The following is a 17,472-nucleotide window of genomic DNA, read 5'->3' on the forward strand; positions in this document are numbered from 1 at the left end:
GTGTTGGCCTCAGGGCATTGATCTTTTGATATCCTGTTGGACAAAGAGACTGAGCACCTGTGCAAGATCTGCCTTAGATCTCGGGCCACTGCTGGCCTGTGTTTAGACATCTGCAATTCCATGAAACAGGTAGGCATGAACACAGAGAAAAGACGCTTACTTTAAACACAACTATTTAATGTGAATTTACACTTAAAACTTACGAAGTGGATGAAGAATGGTAACGGATACATCTAACACATTCAAAAGGCCTGAAATCACCTCTCAAGAAAATCAAAATAGAAGAAAATTCAGAAAATAATAATTAAAAAAAAATCTTCCTAAGATAGTGTAAGATATTCAAATGTGTAATGTCATATATACCACCCATAGAGAGAATACAGTTCCCCCTCACCCATGGTTTTGCTTTCTACAATTTCAGTTACCTTTGATCAACAGCAGTCTAAAAATATTAAATGGAAAATTTCAGAAATAAACAATTCATAAGTTTTAAATTGTGTGCTGTTCTGAGTGTCTTACTTTATCTCATCACATAGGCATTGTATCATCTCACATCACCACAACCAGGGTGAGGACAGAACAATAAGATATTTTGAGAGAGAGAGAGAGAGAGAGAGAGAGAGAGAGAGAGAGAGAGAGAGAGAGAGAGAGACCACATTCACATAACTTTTATTATGGTATATTATTATAATTGTTCTATTGTATTATTTGTTGTTGTTAGTCTCTTACCGTGCCAAATTTATAAATTAAACTTTATTATAGGTATGTATATGTAGGAAATACATAGTATACATAGGGTTTGGTACTATCCATAGTTTCAGGCACCCATTGTGGGTCTTGGAACATATCCCCTGTGGATAAGGTGGGGACTACTATAGAAGGTAATGCAACAAAACTGGGCTGAAATGAATTAAATAAAAATATATGTATGAAAAATTCCAGAGTGCAGAAACATATGAAATAATCAGAGGAAACCATGTAAAATTGTTTTATTTATTTATTTTTACTTCTTCAATGTTTATATCCAAACACTAAGAAATACTTTATATTTTCATTTCTTTAATTAATCAGGTCAGGCTCATAGATGTGCTATTTATCATTTGTAAATCTTCTTCCTATTCCATTTTACCATCTTAGATTTTTGTTAAATTATCTTTTTTTGTCAATGTTAACATATTAACATTGGTAATATTAAATTTGTAGATAATGAATTTCTTGATTCAGCTATTTTAGGACAGACACCTTAGCCAGTGTCACAGGGAACACTTTCCTCCAGAGAGTTCCCCACTGAGATAAGGGAGCTGGGCTCTTTTACGCCTCTTTAACAAGTCACCATGTGCAGGCTGCCCCAGCGAATGGGCACTACCTTGACAAGGGAGCTCCCTGTATAAGAGTTTGGGGTTCAGTTGACTTGTTTTGTTCTTTTTAGATTAAATGATTCAGGAATCACATTTATCAAAATAAAGGGACTTTACCTATTATATGTATTGGTAATGGTCCTCCAGAAAGCAGAAACAAAGGCAAAGATGAAAGTGCTGGTGTCCTATTGGGATCTGACAACTCAGGGCAGCAGGATTGTGGGAAAAGAGGCCAGGAATGGTGTAAAGCAATGTCATGTTCTCTTCTCTATTGCTGCACTGGATACTGCCTTAACATGTGTCACAAAAGACACAGTTGCATGGTTGCTCTCAGGGCTGCTCATTCCCAATGTGGGACTTCTGTAGATAATTTCCACAGAACAACCACATTCTGCAGCAATCCATGACAATGAAAAAAAAAAAAAAAAAGAGGAAATTCATATCTACTTCCTTACATTTTCTGTCTCCCTGTGTTGAGATTTACTCCATAGGAAAGCTAACTAGCCCTCAGATAAATCCTTCTGGAACTCCTATTATATGTATGTTAGACCAGAGTTGCACCATTTGGCATTTTGGTAGCAACTCAAAAAGCCAGAGTCTATGTTTTGTTTTCTGGTGTTTTATCTAACATTGAAATGGTTAAGCAACTCAGATCAAGAGAAAGAAGAATGAGGCAGCCAAAACAATTTTAACAGGCACACAAAATTTATGTTCTACATAATTTACTTTACTCCTAAGTTGACAAACTTTTTCCTCTGATCCTGAAAGTTCAGAGGGATTTTACAGTTTTGATATTCAGTGTGTGTTTGCTATAGTATTTTGGTGTATATTCTTTATTGGTTTATGGAAGTTTCCTTCTATTCCTAGTCTGCTAAGTTTTTCTTTTTGTTTTTAATACAACATCTGAATGCTGATTTTTTGAATTGTCTTTCTTTATACATGAAGATAATATCATTTTCCTTTATTCCTTTAATTATATTGATAGATTTTCTAAAGGTAAAACTGCATTCCTGGGATAAAAATTGCTTATGGATGACCTATTATGTTTAAAACACGTTGCTGGGATCAAGTTATTAATTAATATTTTTACTTCTAGTATTTGTTTCTAAGTTAAGGATGGCCCATGGTTGTCTCTTATTACTTTCTTCTATCAGTTTTACTGAGGTTATATGAGCCTCATAAAAGGGTTTGCAAAACTTTCTCTTTAATTTTAGATTCTGGAATAGTTTGTATAAAATAGTTATTATCTGTTCCTTGAAAGGTTAGTGAAACTTTTTGAGCCCCATGCTTTTTCAGAGATGGGGGAGATTTTTATTACCAATTCCATTTTTTTCAATAGTTACTAGATTAATGACGCTTTCGTTTCTTCTTAAAATATAAAATTTTATTTTTATAAAAAAATTTTCCATTTCATATGTTTCCAAACATTATCATAGAGTTGCTCATAATATTTTGTTTTTTACATCTCATTATATATATATATATATATATATATATATATATATATATATGTATAAACGTGGTTTTTAAAATTCCAATATAGCTTTTTTCCCCCTACCTAACCTCTTTTTTATTCATTGCACTTGTCACATATCTCTTTTATTAGCCTTTTCAAGAAACATATTTGCTATAATTTGGGAGATTTGACTATGGACTCTATTAGATGATTTATGGAATTATTCTTAATTAGTTTAGCCATAATGCTAGTGTCCTAGTTATGTAGTAGAATATGTTTATGTCCAAGAGATGCAGGCTTATGTGTTGAGGAATGAAATATCACAAATATCAGGGAGGGAGAGACAGCGAGAGAGAGAGAAAGGAGTGAGAGAGAAAGAGAGAGAGACACAGAGAGAGAGACAGACAGAGAACACAAGCAAGTGGCACACACTTTTATAAGGTTCAAAGAAGAATTAAATTAATGTGTGTTGTATTTGCAAATATCTAATAAACCCCATCTTGAAAATGCCACTGGTACAATATTATACTTATAAGTCATCCATGAAAGAATAAACTTTTAATATTAATTCAGTGATTCTTGATCATTAGGGAAATATTTAGCTGTCAGCAACAACCCCCAAAAACAATTATTTTAAATAAGATAGGGGTTCATTTCTCTCTAATGTGAATGACATCCAGGGATTAGTAATTTAGGGCCATTTTGATTGCTTCATCATTTTAAACATAAACATATATTTGACCATTGCTATGTGGGCTTCAGGAATCACATTAACATCCTAGACAGCAGGATGGAGGAAAATGCAAATTTGGATATGCTCTCCTTTTAGGATAACTTCTTGAAGACAATTCTACTTAGATCCCAATGTCCATCACTTGGTCATATGGCCAACAGACTTACTTACAAGGAAGGTGAATATAGTCTGATGCTCAGCTAAAATGTACACAGTCAATAATCAGGTTCTGCTACTAAGAAAGATGATGCAAAAGAATACTGGAGCAAAAACTAGCAGTTTCTTTTCCAGATTGTTGTGACTGTTATGAAGCTATATGGAATATCTTTTACCACTGGCTATATGCTGTCATATTTCTGGCATTGATAGTAATAAGTCATCTTGTTTTAAAAATTGAAGAGGAGAGACGTTCTCTCATTTCTGACTACCCAATTTTCTTGGAAGGTTTTTCTGGTGCACCTTTTGTGACCTCTTTCAAATCCTCCTATTTTATAAATCCAGGTGCCACAAAAAATCCTTGTTGTCTTGCAAATTGTCAAAACCTTGATGATTACAAATAGGAATGTTTCTGATTTCATAAGACGGAATTTAGTTTCCTTTCCATCATTATCTCTTTGTCTAATTTTATCATTTCTTTTCTTTTGTTTTCCTCCCTAAATAGTCTTTTCTAGTCTCTCTTGTATCAATTTTTCCCATTTGCTCCTGTAAATCCTTCCTACACGAGTTTATTCCACTGTTTTAACACATTGTAACATGGAATCCATTTATGTAATGCTTTATCCTGACTTTTTTAGATTTTGTCAATGTCAGTATTCTGTTTTTCTCTTCCTAAAAAAGAATCAAGTGTTTTACACCTGCTTTACGTCATTAGTTATTTTTCACCTCGTAGGATAAAAGTAAATGATTTATGGTGAAAAAAAATATTGACTATTATGAGAATAGCTACTGTACCATTCTCTTCAGATAAAATACATTCTAGGTCAGACTCACAGCTGTAGATTGAAAAATTTCCCCAAGGATTAATAAGGATTTAACAGTCCGGAACTGCAGTGCGGTATGGCTGTTTGTCCTGGGTGTTTGTTTCAGCTCATGACATGTGGAGAAGCAGGTTTCCATCGCCATCCATAATGCTACTTTTTCCTCTCCCCTTTGTTCTCCCTGATGAATGGCTGTGGTTAGAAAATAGTGGTGCTACTAATTGATCAGCTAAGAAAAGGTACTAGAGGCCCTTATAACTTTTTAAGGATGTTTCCTGGTACTTTACTATAGCTTCTGGATGTAATTGTGTATGCATAAAAAAAAAAAAAGATACCTCAGAGTCAACTCACAGGGTAAATTAAAAATTAGTTAATTAAAAAAATTTTAATAACAGTGAAACCACAATTAGTGTAGTACTATGTACTTTTCAAAGGGTTTTCATGTCTACTTCATATTTTCATAAATTTATGTGCTATTTCATATTTTTCATATTTTCATTGATTTATGTGCCATTGCCAGCATTAGTCAAAGACGTTAAGTGATTTATCCATGGGTGACTATATGTCTTAGTTTATGCCTGTTTTCCTGGTTTATTGCCCCTATTTACTCTAAAGTATGTACCTAAATTTAAACAATAAAGAAGTCACCTTACTTCTCCAGGATGAATTCCAAGCCTCCTAACTTTCAGTTTATCTATTTAAGGAATGAGACACAGGTTTATTTTGGTAGTTACTTGTCCAGCCTGAGTCATGATACTTTCTGGGACAGGAGAACTCCCATGGGCATAACGTTTTGTTTTCCATGGGAGATTTTGAACTGTTTTCATCCAATTGTTCTTATAATAAAATGTCTTGAGGCAATTTCATCAATACCCCCAAGAAAAAACTGCTACTCAAGAAACTTGATATACATAATTCAACTTTGAATTCATTAAGCTCAAAATAGTGAAACCTTGCGCTGTGATTTAAATTTTACGTTTTGTGACTTTTGGTTTTATTTATGCTATTACAGATTGGATTTGAGGCATTGAGATGAAGAGTAAAGGAACATGTAACTTCTTCTAAAGAATGAAAACTAAGCTTATTAATCGTGTTCATTGCTTCATTTCAGCAACGAGCTCAGTGTCTGATCCGGCATGTAGTACGCACTTGACAAATATTTATTAAATGATTGAATGAGTAAGTGAATACATAAACAATGATTTTCTAGACAGTTAATAATACAAATTTATTTGGGACATTAGATTATTCACAATGAGATGCAAAAGAATTACTATGTAAATTAGATGACAACAAATGTGAACACTTTAAATTTAGTGAAATATTAGAAGGTTGTGTAAATGTGATGGAGTATCTGATACTAGAAGCTCCTTGCTGGTAGAAATATGTCAATCTTTCCACCATATTAATTTCTGAGGCTTTGAAAAATGGAAATGTGGAACAGTCATTTCAAGTTGGTGTAGTTTAGACATTTGAATAAATAAGATAACAATTCAAATTTCCTATGAATATTTACAATGCTTGTAAAATATGATACTTCAGTTGGAATTTTGTATGGGCAGTGTGTTTTTGTTTTTTAAAGAGAGTCCAAATAACATGATATCTTTTTTATTTCTTTTTTCTGTTTATTAAATTTATTGGGGGTGACATTGGTTAGTAAGTCTTTTAATAACAATGTTTCTCATGATACCACAGCCAAAGGCATGAGAAAAGAATGAGACTGAATAATCATAAGACACTCACCAATAAAATTGTTTCGTTACTTTAGGGAGAGCACTGGAGATTATAATTTTAAAAATGGATTCTAAAAGTAAAAGAGAAAGTGAAACAACTGGTCTGATATTGGTGCATGTTTTATCAACCCGGGTAGAAGTTCACTGCATGTGTGAGCTTGTCTAAGTATTTCTGTTTCAACAGTAAAGGGAATAAAGACATGAATGTCATAATGACCTTTATATATATATTACTTTTTTCTAAATGTCTCATGTCTAGTTAGAACACAGGCATAAATTCATGTACATTTTTTGTTAGAAATGAATGCAGTAATGAGAGGTACCAGGGAATGTTTGCAGGGTCATAACTCCATGCTAAAAATGTGCTTAGAGACTGTGTAATTTTTCTCAAAAGCTTTCCAGAGTAGTTGCTCTGCTGGTACTTGTCCAACTGGATGCTTTCCTTTTCTTTATTAGAAATATTTGCAAAAACGTTTGCCTGCTATTTCTTTCCCAACGCATATGGATGAGTGGATTTCTAAATGGAGCCACATATTTTAATTCGGGTAACTTTGATGGAGAAATATATGTCTTTTTATGGAGATCTATACGTACAATTGTATTAATCCAACTCCAATGTTCTCTTGGGCTGAGTTCCTTAATTAGAAAGAATGGAAGCAATGAATCTGTAAGCAATCACGATGGAAAGTTGGTGTGGTGGGATGAAAAAATGGCCCATAAATATGTCCATATTCTAATCTCTGGAAGCTGTGAATGTTACCTAATATGGCAAAAGGGACTTTGCAGATGTGATTAAGGTAAGGACCTTGAGATGGGGAGATTATCCCAGATATTTCACATGGGCCCAATGTAGTCATAATAGACCTTACCAGAGTAATGCGGGAGGAGCCAGCGGCAAAGGAGGGGGCAATGCGGTGGCTGAGCAGAGACTTGAACGATGCACTTGAAAATGGAAGAAAGGGCCACAAGCCAAGGAATACAGACGGAAAAAAGCCAGAGAAAGCATTTTTCCTAGAACTCCAGAAGGAACCAGTGCAGCTGATACCTTGGCTTTACTCCTGTGAGACCATGTGGGACTTTTGACCTCCGGAAATATAAAAAAATAAATTTGTGTTGTTTTAAACCACTAAGTTAAGGTCACTTGTTACAGTGGTGACAGGAAACTAATACATTTGGTCACAGCAGAGATGGTGGATGTACCAAAGGCCATGTCCTAGACTGGCAAGATGTTGAAGAAAAAGTTCTTTTTCTTTGAATGAAAAACCCGTGGCACTCGAGGGTTGAATATTTTCCCTCTACTTTGACTTAGAATTGAGGGCCATTGGTAACTTTGAGAAGACAATCATATCAGCTGTCCTCATAGTAGCAGCTTCTTCCTTTTTATTTTACTTTATATTTTTTTAGTTAATTTTTTTTTTAATCAAAGTATAGTTTCTTATTAACTTCCTAAAGGACAGTCACAGGCTAGTTCATTCACATACATTATCTTCCATATCACCCTCATAAACTGGACATTGTTATCCTTATTTTAAAATGAGGAGTTAAGGCTTATAGAAGTAAAGTAACTTGATAATGCCTTTATAACTAATAAGGCGCAATGCATGGATGCTTACTCATTCTTACTCTTAAAAAATCTTTGAACGACTTCACATAAGAGCTGGTTCCAAAGCTCTAAGGCAATTTGCTTTATATATTTTCTTCCATATAGGTGGAGAGGTCCGTGGGAGGTGAGAGCTGCTGTAGTTATTTGTGCTACAAACTAAAATAAAAAGGAAGGAAAATGTGTGTGTACACACTTGTGTTTCGACAGAGCATTGGCAGGTGTCTGGGGCCAGTGGCTATGGGTAGCATGTTCTATGGTGAAAGCGTAGAAACAGTTGCTCCCACTGTTAGAAGGTGGAGCTCTGCTGTGCATTTCTTTTGACAGTCAACTCTTGGAATTTCTCTCCAAGAACTCTAGGTGGCTATGGAAGGAGAACTGACTCTGGGTGGTGAGCACACAATGTAATATATACATGATGTATTACAGAGTTATACACCTGAAATCTATGTAATTTTACTAACCATTGTCACCCCAATAAATTGAATAACTAAAACAAAAACAAAAACAAAAAACGAAAAAACTCTAGGTGGCAATATAGTAAGACAGATCTGCAACCCATACTAGCCTGAGAACAGCATAGTGCCTTTCCGCCCTGGTAAGGCCTGAGTGGCTGGTGAATTAGGACACCTCTGCAGGGAACATTTAGAGAAGACTGTTTACAACCCTACATTCTGATTCTAAACATAGTAGGATCAGGGAACAGGACACTCATTCCAACAGTTTAATAGAGCTGAATTATTAAATAACAGACGGTTAGAGAAGCCAGGGACCTGGAGGGCCATTTCACCCATGCAGGCACTGAGTCTGGGAAAGTTGCATTGAGTCTCCTGCACTCTTACAGTGTGTTCAGACAGAGGTGGGTCCTCAGCCTGGAAACTTGATCCCAGACCACTTGCTGTTGCCAAAGCCCCTTGACTTGTGTGCTATGAAAATGTTTTGTCTCGGGGAGGAGGAGCTTTCGATGGGGAAGGAGAACAAGAAGGAAGGAATGTGGTCCAGGATGACCCTCACGTTTCTGAAGGACACACAGAATGGGTCTACTGGGAAGTGATGGGAAATGAGGTCAGATAGAGAGGGCAAGGCTCCTCTCACTGGAAGCAGTGTACATTAGATGTCTTTGTACTTAAATGTCCCCAGGAAGGATACATCCATTGTTTTGTGCCCTACTTCTGGAAGGCTAGCATAATCTTATACTTATGCAGTGCTTTAAAATTGAAGTGGTTTAAATATATAAAACTAATAATAATTGCTATAATTTATAAGAGCCTGGATGTATACGGGAAATATACTCTGTGCTGTCCATATATTATCTAATAAAACTTTCAAACAACTCTGTGAGATAGGTAGTGTTACCTTATTTTTATAGAGGAGGAAGTTGAAATCCATTCAATATTCACAACAACCTTTGTTTTTAAAAGCATGTAACAAATCATTTGCTTAGAATGATACAACAAAGACCTGGCAAAAGTAAGGTATGAAAATGGTTTCCAGTCTCTAAGTGCACCGCTTCTATTGCTGCATAAACACAAACATATTCCGAGGACCAAAGCAGAAGGTTAAGTGTGAACTCTGGTTTTCAAGGATTCAGAATTGAATCCTGAGACCTGCTATTCCCTAGCTGCAGTCCTGGGTGAGCTAATTCATCTCTGTGAGTCCCGATTTCCTCATCTGTTAAAATGGGAATGAGTATAGGACTTCCTCAAAGGGCTGGACACATTAAGTCCTACAAGGCATTTAAGGGGGCCTAGCACATAGGAAGTGTTTAATAAATGTGAACTCTTCAACCTCACTATCATCTTATTTTTATTTATATCTGAAGACAACTTTGTCTAATTCAACTGAGTCTAATTCAAGATGAAATAAAGCCATTTAGGAATGACTCAAAAAAGGCCTGGAAAATGTTGTTTTGTGTTTTCAAGTCCCTTGGCATAATTTATTAACTTTTAGTTGTCTCCTTTAACAGCAATAGGTTTGTTTATACATTCTTTTAAAAATGAAATTAGTCACACGTAAGGTAAGGTAAAATGTTTATCCCTTTCTTATCTTGTCTAACTCATTTCTGAAATACAATTTTTAGATGGAAAATTTTGGGAAGATCTTCTTAGATATGAATTAGAAATAATGGCAGTCCAAAATGCAAAATACTTGTGTAGGTTACAGTCAGATTTGCCAAGTAAGCTGTGAAGTAAAAATGTAGGAGAAATGTTTTAAGTAAAATGTTCCAACTGTTTTTTAAATGTATTGAAATACATAATTGCTGGGGAATTTTCAAGAAGACTCCTAAGATTTCAAAAATGAATGTTTCTTCTCTACTAAGAAAATGCATTATGTTATCATTATAAAACAACTGGAAAAATAAACAGGAAGGAAAATGTATGTGTGCACGTGTGTGTATGTGTGTGTATTAGTACAACAGATTCAATATCATTAACTGGGATGTACAAAGCAGTTTAAAATTTATTCCTTTATAACTGTTCTCATTTTCTGCATGAGCTCCCTCCCATCCTCCACTTCACTGGGTGGGAGGGAGGAGTAAAGTGAGGGAATAATTGTATTTAGTCCAAATTTATAATCTATGTTCTTTCCAATAATTTAAACTGCCTTTTAATGAAAATTAGTCTCTGCTTGGATGACTCAGGCAAATGGTTATTCTCATGCTTGCCTTTTCCAATATCACTCCTGGTAGTATTGGGAGTGGGTGTTATTTAAATGACATGACTTTGTGAAGACAGAAAAAGTGGGTTCCTTGAAGCTACACAATGTTGTTTGGATCATATTGTGTGACTGTCATGGGATGACCAACCAGGACTGATCGCTCCCTGGTGACATTTGTGTCATAACTGGTTTCATCTGACGTTTTGAGGAGATGTGATGACTCTACTCACTATAGTCAAGAGTCATCATTAATAATGATTTGCCTCTAGTTGCAAATTACCCATCTCTTGAGGGGTCCTTTCCTGTAGCCAGGCTTCTTCTAGCATACCAACACTTTTAATACCTCCATATCCCCTCTTGGATTTGGGGACACAGCTGGATCTCTTGCATGTGCATTAAACTGTAGGGAACCAGGAGCACTTCCTCCGTCCCACCCATCTGCTATACCATGGGCTTTTCCTGGAGACTTAGGGCATCTCACAATGTAAACTGGCTTGCTGCCATCAACCTTTTGGAATTCTCCATACTTATCTGGATGTTTTTAAATGTCTGCCTCTTCCTAGCTCCCAACATTTCCTTGCTTGTATGGTAGTAGAGGCAATGAAAAATGGCATCTCGCCATCTTTTTCTCCTCCTGTCTGCCTCGTCTTTGTAGAATCCAGCTGGCATCAAAAATGATGCTATTGTTTTTTCTCTTTCTCTTCTTATCTGTTTTTGTCCTTCCCTAGTCACTTCCTCCTCCTTCCTAAACTAATGATAGATAGGGTGTAGGGAGCAAGAAACCCATTTATTGATAAGGGGACAGGAAGCATTTAAAAATATCTTACCTGATCTCTCTCTCTTTCTCTCATTTCTCCCCTAAGGGACAAATCTAAGAAGAAATAACATGAACCTAAGATATAAAACAAAATACTAATTTACGTCATAAATAAATCTAGAGAGATTTCATGTTTCTGAATTCTGGAAATGCTGAGATGTTTTGGATAGAGCCATATTTCACATCATGTAAAAAAATTTTTTTCTGTTGCCCAGTGAATTCCATGTAAACACAGACCTGATATGGTTATTTATGTGATTTCTGGTGGTAGTGGAATTTATAAGCCTAAAATTAGACAAAGAAAATATATCATATATCTTGCAGGAAATAACACATTTGATCACATAAAAATCCATATATCATAAAACACCACCAAAGTTTGAGAAAAACTACAAATTTGCAAAATAATGTAAAATCTTTGACAAAGCATAATTAAGAAAATCTTATACAGAATCTTTATCAACCACTGGAAGAGTAAATGTCAATGGGAAACTAATAATAATCACAGTCAGGGAATTAAAGAAAATATGAGACAGATAACTCAATAAATTTATAAAATATTGTTCAATTTCATTAAGGTTCAAATAAAATTTTATTTATTCCAATATATTCTAGATTCCAGTATGTTAAACAGGCTGTTTCTTTTAATCCAGTACCATCATTCTCTGCTGCTGGATGTGAACTTTTCTAGATAGTATCATGGCAATATGCTAGTAATTGTCTAAAAATGCTTATAACCGTTTCACCAATAATTCCACTTTTACAGATTTTATCTAAGGAAATCATTTGAAATATGTTCAAATATATTTTTGCATTTCTATTTCTTACAGCATTTAAAAATAACCCTAAACTGGAAATATCCAAATTATCAAATATTGAGATTGGTTAAGTAAACAGATGCATCCATGTAATGGAACACCATATAGACAGTAGAAATACTGTTGTAGAAATGCCAACACACTCACAATATATTGTATAGGTAAAGAAAATAGGTTATAAAAAAAGATATGATATATTTGAAATACGCGTATATGGGTGTGTGTGTGTGCTTATGTATCTCCTATATGAAAAAATAACATCCTGCTATTTCCCTCCTGCCTTGTGTCCAGAGGCTGGCTACTCCTGTGAGTGCCCTCAAAGTCACATGTGAGCATGGTCACATCAGTCTTTTTTATGGTTTCATTGGCATTTCCTTGGACTAGGACTCGACGCTGCCCACACTACTACTTCTAGCCATCCCATAGACTGCAGCTCACAGCTCACAGTGAATGGCAGCCCACAGTGAAGCCATTAGAAGTGTATGTGCATTGTGTGGCCAGGGCTTTGCTTGGGTCCCTCCACACCTGTGATAATGATGGAGAACCTGTGCCTGGCCTCGATAAGTTCAGAGCTCTCTGCTGCCCTCGGTCAATTTACCTCAGCAGTTCACGCTGGGCAGCCCACGTCACACACAATAGACAATGAAAGAAGCGGTTGTATGGGGCAAACAAATATTCCAGAGGTAGATAATTATGTTGTCCTTTCATCCCCAGCAAAGATAAGGGCCAGAAAATAGTTTCTTAAAGCTGAGCAGTCTATACATTCACATCACTGCTCAAGCCTCGTTAAATGAACAATCTTTAAAACTATAGTGGATTTGAAGATCTTTTTATTTTGTGAGAAAGACAGTACCTTGACCACAATATTTCTTTATTTAAAACAAAACAAATTTAACAATATAGACCTATTAAATTAAAATACCAATATGGAAACTATTCTTCATTTACTATTAGGAATATACTTAAAATTTTGGAGTTATGTGGTATTATCATCTCTTGTAGCCACTACTTTCCTAATGCTATGGCATAAAAGTATGTAAACTGAGCAAACCCTGAAAGTTACAAAATTCTGAACAGATTTTTTTTTTTGGTCTTCCTTCTATATGATTGCTTTTCAGTCACAGATTAGTTGGTAATTTTAAATGATATGGATTAGAAAAGTTTAATCAGGAGAGCACTAGTCATCCATTAATTGGTCACTCTTGACAATTCAATTTTTCAGGTGTAAGGTACATTTGAGATTAATAACATATCTGCTCCATGGAAATATTTGTGTGTTTAATTATTTAAGTTTTGAAATAAACTTGTGCATTCATTTCCTGCTGTTATCACTGTGCCAGTATAAGGGTAACGTGATGGGTCAATTTGCATTGATGCTTCTATTTCCTTTTGGTCAATGATACCCAGAGGCAGAGTAACAAGCCCTGTTTGTTAAGCTAAAAATTTAAAAGGAGGTCAGGAACATGGTGGTATGAGGGATGCTCCTTGATATCTCCCCTTGAAGTGACAACCAATTGAACGGCTATAATTCAACAAAGGATTCCCTATGCAACACACAAGCATGTCTGCGAGATCTGCATATTGAAACATCTGAAGGTCGGTGAATCAGGGCAGAGGAGGGAAGAGAGAAGTTCAGAGGCAGGGGCTTCTGGATGCAGCCTGAAGCTCAGTGTGGTCCCAGGATAGGAAAGGGGACAACTGAGATTGCAGGTGCACTCTCTGTGTCCCCAGCAATTCTGCCTGAGGGCTCAGCATATAACATGGCTGAACCCAGTGATCAGGACAGAGACCACAGGGCAAAGACCAAATACAGAAGAGTGACAACTGTGGTCTAAAAGCCTCACTGCCAGGCAGAAAACAAAGCCATGGAGCCTGGCAGCTTCCCTAACACCCTCCCAGGATTAGCAGCAGGCCCCAGAAAAAACAAACACAAACAAATGAAAAAAACCAAAAAACAATGGCAGTGTCGGATTAAAGAGCAGAATGTCTACAGACCTGAGAACTGGAGAGACAGTTCCTGAGTGACAGATACACAATGCAACTAATTCCAGTCACAAGGGAGGAGCTATAGAGACAAGGCAGGTGTGGTCTGGCAGTTGCCATTACTCAGAAGAGAACAGAGTCACAAAAATACTAGCTGCCTCTCCCAGCTCACCCCACTACACCCCCACCTTTCATGGCTGATTGCAACGGGGGCACCCAGGGCTGCTGAGGTGCACAGCTCTGTAGCTGGCAGCAGGGACAGCACTGGGATTTGAGAGGTTCAGACGCCCATAATCCACCACATTCTCTCATGGGGGTGGTGACCTGAGACTGAAGCCACCTGGTCACAGGAAAGAAACCCACCTCCCCAGGAAATCTCCTACTGCATGAGAAGCCAGAACAGGGCAAGAGAAAATAAGACACTCCAGTGCAAGAGAGAAAATAAAATGCTCCAGTGCCACCTACTAGGAAGCAAAAGAAAGACCTCCTCATATCAACCGACTGCAGAATCCACTTCCATAGATACCAAGGAAGAAAAATAACCCATTAATTTACATGAATAACCAAGGTTACAAGGCAGCTCAGAAAGAAAATTAAAAATCTCCAGAAAACAAACTTAAAGACATGAAATTATGTGACTTAAATGACAGAGAATTCACGATTGCAGTTCTGAAAAAACTTAATGAGATGCAAGAAAACTCTGATAGGAAGTTTAATGAACTCAGAAATTAAACGAATGAACACAATGAATATTTTAACAAAGAGATTGAAATTTAAAAAAAAAGAACCAAATTTTCTGTACGTGAATAACTCAATAAAAGAGATGAAGAATAAAATAGCAAGCTTAGGAAATGGAGATGACCAGATGGAGGAAAGAATTAGTGATATCGAAGATAGAAGTATGGAAATGATGTAGACGGAAGGAGAGAGAGACCTGAGAGTTAAAAGAAATGAAAGAACTCTACTGGAACTTTCTGACTCCATCACAAAGAACAGTGTAAGAATAATGGGTACACCAGAAGGAGAAGGGCACAGAGAGTCTATTCAAATAAATGGTTGATGAGAATTTCCCAAACTTATAGAAAGAACTGGATCCTTGAATCCAAGAAGCAAAGAGAACACATAATTACCTCGATCCTAACAGGCCTTCTCCAAGGCACATTTTTTTGAAGCTGTCAAAAATTAATGACACAGAAAGAATTCTCAAAGCAGCCAGGGAAAAGAAGACGGTAACTTACAAAGGAAAGCCCATTAGATTATCATCAGAATTTTCAGCAGAAGCTCTACAAGCCATGAAGGAGTGGAATAAAATATTCAAACTATTAAAAGAGATAAATTACTAGCCGAGAATAATATGAGGTCAGACAATTAAGTTTGTGAACTCATCTTAGAAAAAGTGCTACATACCTTATTGCTGAATATCACTACAGTCACCTTCGAAGTACCCCCGTGGGAAGCCATGAACCAATGCCAGCACCTAGTCCACCCTTCAAAGCAATTTTGGAACTCTTTTTCTGGAATGGCCATCAGAGCTGTCCTCATATTACACTTGATGTCGTGAATGTCATCAAAATGTCTTCCTTTCAATATTTCCTTTATCTTTGGGTAAAGAAAGAAGTCACTGGGGGCCAGATCAGGTGAGTAGGGAGGATGTTCCAATACAGTTATTTGTTTACTGGCTAAAACCCCCCTCACAGACAGTGCCGTGTGAGCTGGTGCACTGTCATGATGCAAGAACCATGAATTGTTGGGGAAAAGTTAAGGTCATTTTCCTCTAATTTTCTCATGCAGTCTTGTCAGCACTTCCAAATAGTAAACTTGGTTAACCATTTATCCAGTTGGTACAAATTCATAATGATTAATCCCTCTGATATCAAAAAAGGTTAGCAACATTATTGCAACAAGTTCACGAACTTAATTGTCAGACCTCGTATATCTTGCAAAGTTATCCTTTAGATATGAAGAAGGAATAAAGACCTTTTCAGACATACAGAAGCTGAGGAAATTTTCCACCACAGGCTTGCATTACAGGAAATACTGAAGAAGGCTATACGAACTGAAAGAAAAAGACAAGGATACAAAACTGTGATTAAGATTACTAAACAGACAGAAGCAGGAAATAGGAACTCCTACACAGAATGGGGCACTATACACTTAAACATAACATAAAGGGTAAAGAAGATAAAAACATAGAAAAAGAAAAAGAGAAGAAGACATTTTGCAACTCAGAAATCAACTCATAGCATAAATGGGGATAATTTGTGACAACAAAAACATAAAAGGGGATGGAGTAAAGGTCTGAATTTGCAAAGGGGAATGGAGATAAGATGGATGTTGAAGAAAAAGGACTACTGTATATATGAAACATTCTTTTACACACTGAATGGTAACCACTCAAAAAAAAAAAAAAATTCAGAATGGAGACACATAACATAAAAAATGAGTAAACAGAGAAAAAAAATCATAGAATACCTCCAAACTAAAATAACAGGCAGAAACACAAAGGCAAAGAAACAATGGAGACACCAAACTACCAGAAAACAAAAGATAAAATGGCTATAGGAAATCCTCATGTATCAATAATCACTCTAAATGTAAGTGGAATGAACTCACCAACAAAAAGTCAGAGAGTAGCAGACTGGATCAAAAATAAAAACCTAATCATATGCTGCCTCCAACAGATTCATCTCAGCTACAAGGACAAATATAGGCTCAAAGTAAAGGGGTAGAAAATGATGCTCCAAGAAAATGGCATCCAGAGAAAAGCAGCTGTATCCATGCTTACATCTGATGAAACAGACTTTAGGATACAAAAGCTAGCAAGAGACAAAGATGAACATTTTATAATGATAAAGGGGAAAATACAACAAGAAGACATAACTCATCAATATGTAGGCCCCCAATCAGGGAGCATCACAGTATATAAAGCAACTACTAACAGAACTCAAGGGAGAAACTGACAAAAACAAAATTATAGTAGGGGATCTAAAAACACCATCAACAGCTATGGATAGATAATCCAAACAGAAAATCAATATGGGAATATCAGCCTTAAATGACACATTAGACCAAATGGACACAGCTAACATTTACAGAGCATTTCATCTTAGAACACCAGACTATATATTTTTTATAGTGCACGTAGAACATTCTCAAGGATAGACCATATATTGGGACACAAAACTGGCCTCAGCAAATTAAATAAGATTGCTTTATATAAAGCATATTCTCTGACCACAGTACTTTAAAGTTGAATATCAACTGCAAAAAGGTAGCAGAAAAAAACACAAATACATGGAGATTAGTCAACATGATATTAAATAACAACTGAATCAAAAA

The sequence above is a fragment of the Rhinolophus sinicus genome, linkage group LG07, assembly GCF_036562045.2.
Source record: "Rhinolophus sinicus isolate RSC01 linkage group LG07, ASM3656204v1, whole genome shotgun sequence".
Taxonomy (NCBI): Eukaryota; Metazoa; Chordata; class Mammalia; order Chiroptera; family Rhinolophidae; genus Rhinolophus; species Rhinolophus sinicus.